We start from the raw sequence: 12146 nt of genomic DNA on the forward strand, positions 1-12146 counted from the left end.
GAGAGAGAGAGAGAGAGAGAGAGAGAGAGAGAGAGAGGGAGAGAGAGAGGTCGACCTCAAGTGTCATTTCTCAGAAGCCATGTACCTTGTTTTTTTGAGACAGGTTCTTCCCTTGGTCTTTCGCTTGTTGATTAGGCTAACCTGCTAAATCAGGAAATCCCAGAGATCTGCTGCTCTCTGCCTCCAGTGCTGGGTTTACACGCATAAGCTACCATACTAGCATGCTCAGTTTTCCTATGTGGGTTCTGGGGACTGAAATTGAGTCCTTATGTTTGTGTGACCAACATTGTATCAGTAGACCTGTGTCCCCAGCCCCCCTTTTGAGCTCTGTGTAGCCTTGTTGGCCCCAAACCTGCAATCCTCCTGCCTTCACCTCTCGAGTGCTGAGTATAGATGTGTACCACCAGGCCTGCCTCAAGAAGACTCATTTAGTGAACAGTTTATAGACTCAAAGTCCGAGATTGAGCATCCCTGTCTGTCTGTGCTGGGTAAGGGTCTCTGGTTTCATCACAAAAGGTCAGTTAGCATTGAATTGGGATGGCACATGGATAGATAGGAATGCAGAGGGATCAGGGACCATGCTGACTCTTTCCAACAACTCACTGTCTTGGAAGCTGACAAAGTTCATCAAGTGTTACATTAATCACTTTTTGGATAGTACTGCCAGTGACCTAAGTAACTTCTACTACGCCCCACATTCTAAAGGCCCCACCGCCTCCACACTAAAGGCACCACCACCTCCAAACAACACATTTGGGGCTCAAACTTCCTGGGCATGAAGCTTTGGGGGAGACATTCAAACCTTTTCCTAGCCACACCTGATACAAGGCAGCCCTTCCTGCTGGTGTTGCCTTACTTCTGTGAGAATCCAAAAGGAGCATTCCTGTCCCCTCCTAAGCAAGAGGAAGACTCAGGATGCTTCTTAGATTTAAGGCTGCTTCTCTCTCACACCTTTCTATTAATCTAAAAGATCATTAAATCTTTACTCATAAACCACACCTCAATTAAATATTCTATTTCACCATGAGGTTCATGGGCAGGGGCTGACAGTCAGCAAACTTCCTCTTACAAAAAGAAATTGATTTTAGTTCCTGTTTTAAAAAGAATGCCACTCCCTCATCTCTCTGAAAGTTTATAACCCAGTTCCAGAAGTTCTGAATCTGTTAGGTTAGATGCAAGAGGAATCAGAGTTATGATTCTGTTAACTATAACAACAGGGACTGGGCAATCCTGGTTCACTTTGGGACTTCCAAAGAGGTATAAAGAATGTTCCTGAAAGTGGAGGCAGGACAGTGTTAGGTCTCAAAGAAACCAGGAACAAATAGCTAACTAAGGTGCCTATTTAACAAATCAAAATGGATGCTGGCAGTCGGACTCTCAGCCCCATGGCAAAGTCATCCTTGCTGGCATACCCTGTCCCTTACCTCATTCCAGCCTCTAAGCTTCACCCCCCTTCCACCAGCTTCTCTGACTCCTATATAACCCAGCCATTTTGGCTATACAACCTGGTCTCTTGGTCTCCTGGATTACCCCCCTTCCTCTCCTTCCTCTCCTTTCAAGACCCAGTTCAGTCTGCTGTCCTGGTTCAGTCTGGCCCCTTACTAATGCCTCTGGCTATGCTCTCCCTCCTATCTACAATAAGCCTCCTCCTGAACCATATATATATATATATATATATATATAATATATATGTATATGTATATATATTATATATATATTATATAGTATATATCTTAGTAACGTCTACAATAAACCTCCTCTTCAACCACACCTTGGAGCAGTCATATCCTTTTTTTTTTTTTTTTCAATTCGGAGAAAAGGAGACAAAGATACAGAGAGATAGAGTAATTCAGTGAGAGAAGACCTCAACCCACTGCTTGTTCTCATTTTGAAAATGGAGGAAGGGGATACAAGCCAAGGAGTGGGAGTGGGAGTGGGCTCTCAAAGCTGAAAAATAAAATAAAACAAAACAAAAAACAAACAAAAAAACCAACCCCAAACTAACAAATAAAAAAAAAACCAAAAAAGCAAGAAAATAGATTATCCATAGACTCTTCTTTAAGGAAAGCAGCTCTACTAACAGCTCAATTTTAGCTGTTCCATGAGAAGTCTTTATTGTTTCAAGTCACAAGTTCCTAAGTTTATTGTGTTAGCTAGTTTTTTCTTGTTGTTATTTTTTGTTTGTTTGTTTGCTTTTTTTGAGACATGTCTTTTTTGTGTAGCCCTGGTTGTCCTCATTCTGTAGAGCATGTTGGCCTTCAAATCACAGAGATCTGCCTGTCTCTGCATTCCAAGTACTGGGATTAAAAGCGTGAGCCACCACTGCCTACTGGCTAGTTTTATGTCAACCTGACACAATCTAGAGTCATCTGACAGGAAGGATCCTCAGTTGAGAAAATGCCTCCATAAGATCAAGCTGTAGACAAGCCTACAGGACATTTTCTCAATTAGTGATTGATGGGTGAAGGTCCAGCCCACTGTGGGTGGGGCCACCCCTGAGTTGGTAGTCCTGCAGGCTAAGGCCATGAGGAACAACCCAGTAAGCAACACCCATCCACAGCCTCTGCATTAGCTCCTGCCTCAAGGCTCCTGCCCTGTTAGAGTTCCTGTAATGACTACCGGCAGTGATGGGTTATGATGTAGAAGTGTAAGCCAAATAAACCCTTTTCTTTCCAACTTGCTTTTGGCTATGGTGTTTCATCACAGAAATGATAACTCTAACTAAGGCAAATATGGTGATTTCTTACTGCAGTAATACACAGTAATACACAGCTCAGGTAACCTATATTAGAGAAGGTTCATGTCCACAAGGCCTCTTTATTTAAAGTTCCACAGTGCAACTCTACCTTTTAGTTTTCCCACACATTCCATATATAGCTAACCATCTTACAGAGATGGATCTGTTCTTATTTTCTTTTCAGAAACCGTAAGTCCATGGAAGAGTTTCTCTGTCTGATGTCTCATGCCCTGATTCTCTGTACAGCTGTAAGCAGTAAATTGAGACAATTCTTCTGCAGGCTTCAAAGTTCACCTGATGTCTTTAATGTTCTCTTGATGTCTCTTGAAATTTGAAGAAATTAAAAAGACTTCCTTTTTGGGGCTTGAATGGTCAGCACAAACATTGCTGGTATATGTATTTTATTTTATTATTTCTATTTAGTCTTCTGAAGGACTGGGGAAAAAATGAAGGGAACAGATGTTCTGCACACTTTTTCTGGAGAACATAATATATACATATAATTTGGGGAATAAGGGAGGAAACTACAGAGCCATCCCCCCAGGACCACACCTGACCTGTGGAACAGCTGTAGTTTGTTTGAAGAACTCTGCAGCCAAAGGTCACAGGGCCCCTCTTGGTCAACAAATGGATTCTATCTCTTGTTGCCTTTTCTGCCCCAACTTGTGTGAGTAAACATATCTCAGAATGTTCCTCAGCGTCATTACTTGTTGTCCAGGGGCACTTTCACAGTAAAGGTCACCCATAATGAGAGTAATGTAGGCATGCTAATAATCATTGTGGCCTGCCAGAGCATGAAAGTCACCTGTGATTTTGCAGAAAGCTATGCTTGCAGCCACATGCACTTCCTTCTACTTTCAAAACTGTGAACTACCTATGGGAAGGCATTCACCCTGAGTTTCAGATCCTTTGCTTCCCATCCTGAGAGGTCAGGATCCAATAGCAGGTACCTTTTCCAAACTCATCAGTGGCGGTTTCTTCTCAGGTTAGCCTTGAATCTGCATTTAGCTCTTTTCTTGCCCAGGCAGCATCCATAGCAGACTACCAATAGCAGCCCTTTCACTAAGTCTGCATTGCTACTGCTAGGCCTTTGTCCCACTCTCTGGACTAATTCTTGGTGTTTGGGCTTGGTGACTGCCCACTTGTGTCTCTTCCTTTTTCCTTTGGGTAAATACATTTGTCCTGGTTTCTGCATCTGTGGCTTGCTATTGGTCATTATGTTATTGTCTTCTGTCTGTCTGTCTGTCCTACTCTAGAGGTCACCATGTGCTGGATTGGTAGCAAATTAAAAATACTATGGTAGATTCTCATTCTCTTGGTAATGATGCTATCTGGTCACTGTGGATGGTGCTAGGTTCAGTAGTGTGGCAGGTTGCCATAACTAAGTCACAGAGACTGGTGCCTTAAGCAATGGAGATGGTATTTTTACCACAATTCGGCCTGTTGGAAAGACTAGGATCAAGGTTATAGCTGACCGAGTGTCTGCCTTTTCAAGGCCTGTCTCCTGATCATTAATGGAGAAAAGGAGAGAATGAGCTCTCCGATGACGTCCCTTGTAAGGACTTTGTGGTAGTTTGAATGTAATTGCCCGATAAGCTCATAGGGTAAGCTTTTAGGAGGTGTGGCTTCCATTGGTATGGGTATGGCCTTGTTGGAGGAAGTATGTCAATTCTGAGGCAGGCTTTGAGGTCTCATATATGCTCAAGCTATGCCCAGTGTCTCAGACCACTTCCTCTTGTCTGTGAGTCAAGATGTAGGACTCTCAATTCCTTTTCAGCCTGCATGCCACCATGTCCTGCCATACTGATAATAGAGTAAACCTTGGGAAATGTAAGCCATCCCAATTAAAAGTATTTCCTTTATAAGAGTTCCCTTAGTCATAGCATCCCTTCACAGCAATAGAAACCCTAAGTAAGGCAGACACTAATCCTATTGGGCCAGCGCTCTGTCTTTATGACCTCCTATTACCTTAATCACCTCCTAAAAAATCCTATTTCCAAGCACAGTCACACTAGGAGTTGGTTTTTAAACACATGAATTGAGGTAGAACATAGTTCACCCTCTAACACTAAGGATCAAGAATTTTAGTCCTAACAATGAAAGATTTTGAAAGCTTGGTTTTCTTAAAACTAATGAAGTATACTCCAGTTTAGGCAGCTTCTATTGCCTTCCAGCAAATGGCACTAACACCATTAAAAGCCAACCATTATCCGTGTGTGTGTGTGTGTGTGTGTGTGTGTGTGTGTGTAACTTTTTTAAATGCTACAGTGAAACTTTTCCTTTTGAGTTACATGTATGCAGATGAATTTATCTGCTTTAGTTGTGATATTGTACAAATCAAAGTCTGTAAACATTGGATAACACATGTCGTCCCTTGTCCCTATTTTGTGTCACAGAGAGCTGTTGTCTACTGACCAGTATACCCTTCCCAGCAAGGGCCAGATGTAGCTTCATATCTGCATTGAGTGGTGGCAAATAGTTGCTCAACAACTGGAATTGGCATTCTTCTTGGTGTGAACTTTATGAAACAATTATTAGGGCCCAGAGAGATGGCTCAGCAGTGAAGAACAGCTGCTCTTGCTAAGGCCTGAGTTTGGTTCTCAACACCCACATGATGGCTCACAACAATTTGTAACTGCAGCTCCAGAGGGGTACACAGCCTTCTTCTGGCCTCCGAGGGCACCAGTCATGCACATTGAGCAACATATTCATGCATGCAGAAAAACTACTCATACAAATAAAATAAATAAATCTAAAAAATTTAAATGGGCTTTAATATCTTTTCTTTCTGTAGTTTATAATTTAAAAAATGTTTGTGCCATTTGAACCATGGAAAAACTATGAAATGGAATAGTCATTATCATTTTTACTTTACTGGTGAGAGGCTTTCCATCCTGGTGAGTGTGTGTCACAGTGGGGATTAGAAGGCAGTTAGGCTTTCTAGCAGACTGAAACTGATGTCACTGTTTTGTCTGCTGCTCTACTGACCTCATAAAGCTACAGCATAAATAAAAGTGAGAAAAACTCACATGCACAGTGATATTTACCTGGCAGAAAGGAATGCTGGCCCTTCGTTTGACCTTCCATAACCTTTATAGGAAATATGTAGTCCTACCATCTGCAGTGCCCCTGGGATCCAAGTGCAGGCACTATATATACATATTATTACAGCATCTGTTCAGGGATGTGCCCAGTTTTTATTTATTGTTATTTTTTATCACCCTGTACATATAGGACCGTACTTCTAAGTTTGACAAAGATGAGATACCCAATTAATCAAAATCAAGAATGGCAGCAGCTTTTCCTTAGGGAGGGTTTCAGGTGTACTGTGCACTTGGGTTTCAGGGTTAAGGATGGAACTCAGGGCCTTGATATGTAATGTTAGTGCTTTCCCTCTGACCTGCCACCCCCAGCCATGTGCATGAATTGTTTTTGTTTCCATCCATCTAATCATCACAAATACTTTTAGTGTGGTGGTTTGATTGAGAAATGTCCTTCATAGTCTCAGGCATTTGAATGCTTGCTCCCCAGTTGGTGGTGCTATCTAGAGATGTTTAGGAGGTGTGGCCTTTTTGGAGAAAAGTATGTCTCTGGAACTGTGTAATTTTGAATGACATGGAAGCAAGAAGCTGAAGAGGAAGGACTATGAGTTCAAAGCTGGTCTACACTACAGAATGAGCTCAAGGACAACCTAAACAATTTACTGAGACCTTGTCTCAAAAAAAAAAAAAAAAGAAAGGAGAAAAAGGAAAGAGTTGCATCAGGAGAAGAGGAAGAAAAAGAGATAGAGGAGAGAGAGGACAAAGAGAAGACAGATAAGTTTGTTCATAATACTAGGATTTGGGTGTACAGGGTGGGAAGAACATGTTAGGAAGCAAGGTAGAGTCTCAGTAAGGAAGTGGTTAATATTGTCAAATGCTGTGACTCTCTACCTTCACAACTTTTGAAAATTCTACTACTGCTCCAGGACCATTGATAAAGACATCAGCAAGGGTAACTACATCATGGTAGTGCTGCTGAAGTGAATAAAATCTATTGCACTTTCATAATCTAATGACTTTTATTTCTGTTGTTCCCTTTATAAGTCTAAAAATGCATAAATCTCAGAATGAGAGACATAATTTTGTTGTAGTTATTGTTTTGAGACAGAACTCACTGTAGCTCAGGTTAACCTGAAACTTACTACGTAGCCTATGATAGCCTCAAATTTTTCAGATTTGCCTCAATCCTTTTGCATTTACCTCTCAAATGTTGGGATTTCTGCCATTACACACTATCCTTGATGGCCAGCATGATATTACAAATGCAAAAATCAGTGAAGAGCCCATGTTTTCTACATGAAGAACACCATCGGTGAAAATGTAGAAGGCAGGGAAGGCCATAGCTGTGAAGGACTTTGACATAGTCATACTTTGGAAGATTTGAAAATTTTCTTCCTTCTTTACTTCCTTTTTGTTCCCCATCACCAGGGCCTAACTATATAGTCTTGGTTGGCATAGAACTTGATATGTAGACTGGGATTAATGTGAACTCATAGGAATATACCTACCTCCCCCTTCAGAGTGCTGAGATTAAAGGTGTGCAGCATCATGCCTGGCCAGTCTATCTTTCTTTTTGAGATAGGATCTTGCTACATAGCTCAGACTGGTTGGGAACTTCCAGTCTTGTCTCAGCCTCCAAATGCTGCAATTACAGGCATGCACTGCATATAGTTCCTGGATTGAGATAGAACATTTTAGCTATAGAGGATTTTGTTTTTATGTAGATGAGATTTACTTTTCTGGTGTACATATATTTGCATGAGTCTTTTGTATCATGGTGTCTTGGAGCTTTTTTGTTTCCTCTATTACTAAATGAAATTGAAGGATTCACCACACAAGCATAATCTTAAAGCTGTCTATTGCCAACCCCCAAAACTAACCACAATTAACCTGATTCCTTCACCAAAAGGTAGAAGACCAAGTCCACCAGTATTCATGTTTGGTGAACAAATTAAATAATTCTCTGTGGAATTAAAGAAATTTTATCAACCCATTTTTCAGTATATTAATAAAGTTTGTGAGTCATTTTTATCTTATCTTTGATAGAAGGGTAAACTTTCAGTGCAATTATTATTTTTATGGTTAAGAAAGTTTGCCTTCAGCTCCCCTGTTTAGTGAAAGGGTCTCTGTAATTGAAAAAAATGTTTCCCCCAGAGTTTATATATCACAACTGGTTATATTATGCTGTCGCAGACAAGAATCCTATCCTTGAATTATTCCTGTTTGTGTATGAAAATGTGACCCCTCCACTTCCTACTCCTGCAACTTGCTCCCATGTCTTTTCTGCTGTTACGGACTCTAGCCCGCTGGAACCTAAGCTACAATAAACCCTTTAGCCTTTAAGTTACTTTTGGTCACAGTAGTTTTTACAGCAACAGCTAAATAACTAATGCAACATGAGCTACAATTAACACAAGAAAGTATTGTAACTCTAATTTTGCTCACAGCCATTAATATGCTCTTAAATAATGTAGAAAATGGATAAGAAAATGATAAAAATCCAAGAAGATAGACCCGAAAATAAACTTTTCAAGTGAAATTGAACACATGCAGGTTCCACAAGTGAGTTTGCACACATGTCAGTACTCATACACATTTTCTAGTAAAATATCTGGGCCAGACTACAGAGGAATGTTTCATGTTTGATTTTTGAAATTATATTTGTTACTATATTTTTATGGATTTCTAAAAACAAATCTAAAAAGATGCTGTCATATATTTGGACTAGAGAGAAAGACAGTTGCACAATTGGTTGGAAAAATATTAACGAATATTTACCAGTCCTGTTTATTTATGTATCTATTTATGCCTAGCCTCACTCTAAAAATAATGTGAGGTGGTAATTAGAAGATTGCCGTTTGGTCAGTTAAACTTAATAGCTCATGAAAATAGAAATGATATATTATACAAGGAAATTCACTCGAGGTACAAATGTGAAGAGTTGTATTTCATTTGGGATGAGAGTCACTGAGTTATTCCTTAAGAAAATGAAACATATATTATCAAAACTTCTCTATCTTTGAAATAGTAAAGTTTAAAACAAAGCAGAATTTCTGAAATGTAAGCAAAGTTTGTCACGCAGCATGCAAACATCAAAGCATTCTAAACTTCACAATGGCCAAGACCCTCAGATGAGTGAGATTTGTTATCACAACTGTTTGTGAAATGTATTTTTTTTCACTCCCCAAATAAGAAATTACCTAACAGAGAAGAGAAAGCATGAGTCAGCATTTCATTTGTGTAACAGATACTTGAGTTACTTCAGCCTGTAGGAGGAATGCTTATTTGGGGCCAGTTTTGGAGGGTTTAGTCCAAGTCAGCAGTGCTGCTGTTTCGGGGACTGTGGGAAGGTGGCCTTCCCAGGTGATGGGCATCGTGGAGGAAGCTGCAAACCACTTGGCATTTAAGAAGCTAAGAGGAGAGGCCTTATGTCTCACTATCTGCTTTAGGGCACCTCTTAGTGTTTCTATCATATCCTAGTAGACCAAGCGCAGGACCAAGCCATTAACATACAAGCCTTGAGTAACTAATGATAGCAGAGAACATACATGTATACATGTTAGAGATTTATAATGTCTTCAACAAGGAAAAACACAAACAGACCAACAGATTTAGTAAGCTTACTTGTCTTATTAGTATATGTTTTTGTGGCAGACATAGTTGTAAGTTTTGGGAAATGTTAAAATGATTTTTTAAAAAAAGATACAATGTATTCCATAGTTACTTGAAGCAACACCATGTGATGACAATGGGTAGGAAGGTCCTCCCAAGAGAAGGCATGTACCAACAGTACCAGTAAGTTACATTGTTTTTTGATGCTGACTTCATTTACAAATATGAAGGTAAGGTAGTAGAAATGTACACTCACTCCTAAGTTACTGATTTAGCAGCAGCTAATGTTAGCAGAATAATTGTGAGGAACATTTGCTTGGCTAGAAAGTATGACAGTTAATTCTTTATGTGGTAACTGCAGGTTAATTTTCTTCCTGGTATGATTTCCTAAGACTGATTTTGTTCATGAGTTCAAAACAATCTACCATTTGACCAAATGCTGTGACATTACTCATTCATCACTAAGCCAGTATTTGTTTGGGAAATTAAAATTGTGTTAACTCCCCCAATGTGCAAAACACATAAAAAATCATTTTATGTTGGTCAAACGCTAAACCTGAGCTATTGTTTTTCCAGTTCTGACCCATGACCAAGTGAATTTGGTAAACATTCAGTATAACTTGCCCTTCCACCTCTATAGGCACAAAGCACACATTAAAATACACAATGCCATTATGAGTATTTTAAATCTTCTTACCATAAGGTTTCTCAAGTTTAATGAAGAAACAACTTTCAAAACATAGCTATTGCTGGGCCTTGGTGGCACACGCCTTTAATCCCAACACTTGGGAGGCAGAGGCAGGTGGATTTCTATGAGTTCGAGGACAGCCTGATCTACAGAGCCAGTGCCAAGATAGGCTCCAAAGCTACACAGAGAAACCCCATCTTGAAAAACCAAATAAAAAACAAACAAACAAAACAAAAACAGAGTATAGGTATTAATATGCCACAGGATGCTGAACTCCTGTGGAGTAGCATTTAGGATACTCTCTCCAGAGACAAATATGAAAATGGCAGGATAAATTCAGAAAAATTATATGCATTTCAAAGTCATAGGTAGGTGACCTCTACCACACATGCTATTTTAGATCTCAGGAACTACTTCCCCTCGTGGCAGTGGTTAGTAAAGCTTCTTTAGGCATAGAATACACAGTAAAAATGTTTTCTGTAGCAAGCAGACTAGTAGAGGTCAGTGAAGACAACTTATTCAAGGGGGTTGTGTGGGGATAAGGGACACTCTCCTCATCTCTGGCTATGGTAAAACTGGAAGGTGATCTGCTTTGGATTGTCCTAAGGGAACAATTCATAGACTTAAGACTTTTATTTTTAGAATGAAATGGACACTATTCCTAAATAGGATCAGGAATTCCCTGTGTAAGCTGGAATTCCACTCAAGACTGACTGGTAGAAGATGAGGTAGCTGTTGCTGTCCTGGCTCCCTCAGATAATGATGAATACAAATGGAAAAAGATCTGTAGAGATACAAGAGAAGGTATATTATGGGAATGGACAAACAGCATTGTAGGTGCTAAATCCTATAATATGACACTGGTCAGCTGGAAAACTGTTGAAATACATTGCCGCTGCTTAGAGTTTGCACTCTGCAATAGCCTGGCAGCTTTCTCTAAGCTCCACAAGATGGAAACTCCCTCCCTCCCCAGCTAGGCTTCCTGCTCTCTACCTGCCCTTAGCTGGAGAATGTTCCTGGGCCTGGAGGACTGACCTTATCTAAAAGTCGTCTCTAAACCAGATGCCTGATTCATCGTTAGCTTGACACCAAGGAAGATGGTCCATATAGAATTTCTGAAAACCAGGGGCTCCAGTATTGGAAGATAAGAGAGGAAAGATGTCTTGGGCATAGAATTTTTTCCTCCTTTTTCTTTTTTGTTCTATTTGGGTCCCAGAGAGGTTGAGTAATGTCCACACTAGAGTGTGTAGAGATTCTTCAGGCAGTCTAAGACTTTCCACACATCCACAGATCATGTTGACCAGCAACCATTTGCCCCACCAAGGTGACACTTCAAGTTTACCCACCACATTCAAGGACAGCTAATTTTTAATTTTATTTAGTTTTTTATTTTATTAGCCCACTCTGTTCTTGAATTCATAATCCCCCCACCTTAGAGGACAGTTATTTTAGATGAAGGATTTGAACGACATGTGCTGCTCTTAAGATAAATGGAAAGATTAACTGCTGTTAGAAGAATAAAGCCCAAGGCCTAAAGTCCATTTTAAAATGGAAAAGATAGCCAAGTAACAAAGTTCCCAGGAGGCTGTAACGTGAAGGTGGTCTGGATTTTCAAATGTGGTATAAGGTGGGAAGTGTAGAAATCAGAAATCAGGCTTGAGTGGTATTATTCATGTGGTTTTAACCAAATTACCCTTTCTAACGTCTGTTTTCTCAGGTACATGGAGTGCTCCTGGGCAATGCACTGGGTTGCAGTGAGGATCCAATACAACAATGTCTATTCATGGGCTCCAAGATTTAGAAAGATTCTCTCTGTGATTGTGACCATAACCTAGAATTTTACACTAAGGATCAGCATATTGGCGTTCTTACAGATTATTTGCTGCTGTTAGGCCAGCAAAGAAACAGGAAATATCAAAGAAATAATTTCTGTTCTGTTTACTCTAACAGAGGGACAGTTTGAATGTTTTCTGTGTCTGGAGGCTTGAGGCGATCTTCTAAAGTTAGTCTATGACAGAAGCAAAACAAAGAGAAACCAATAAACTGATAAATAGGCTATAATTGTTAG

The sequence above is a fragment of the Cricetulus griseus genome, chromosome 2, assembly GCF_003668045.3.
Source record: "Cricetulus griseus strain 17A/GY chromosome 2, alternate assembly CriGri-PICRH-1.0, whole genome shotgun sequence".
Lineage (NCBI taxonomy): Eukaryota > Metazoa > Chordata > Mammalia > Rodentia > Cricetidae > Cricetulus > Cricetulus griseus.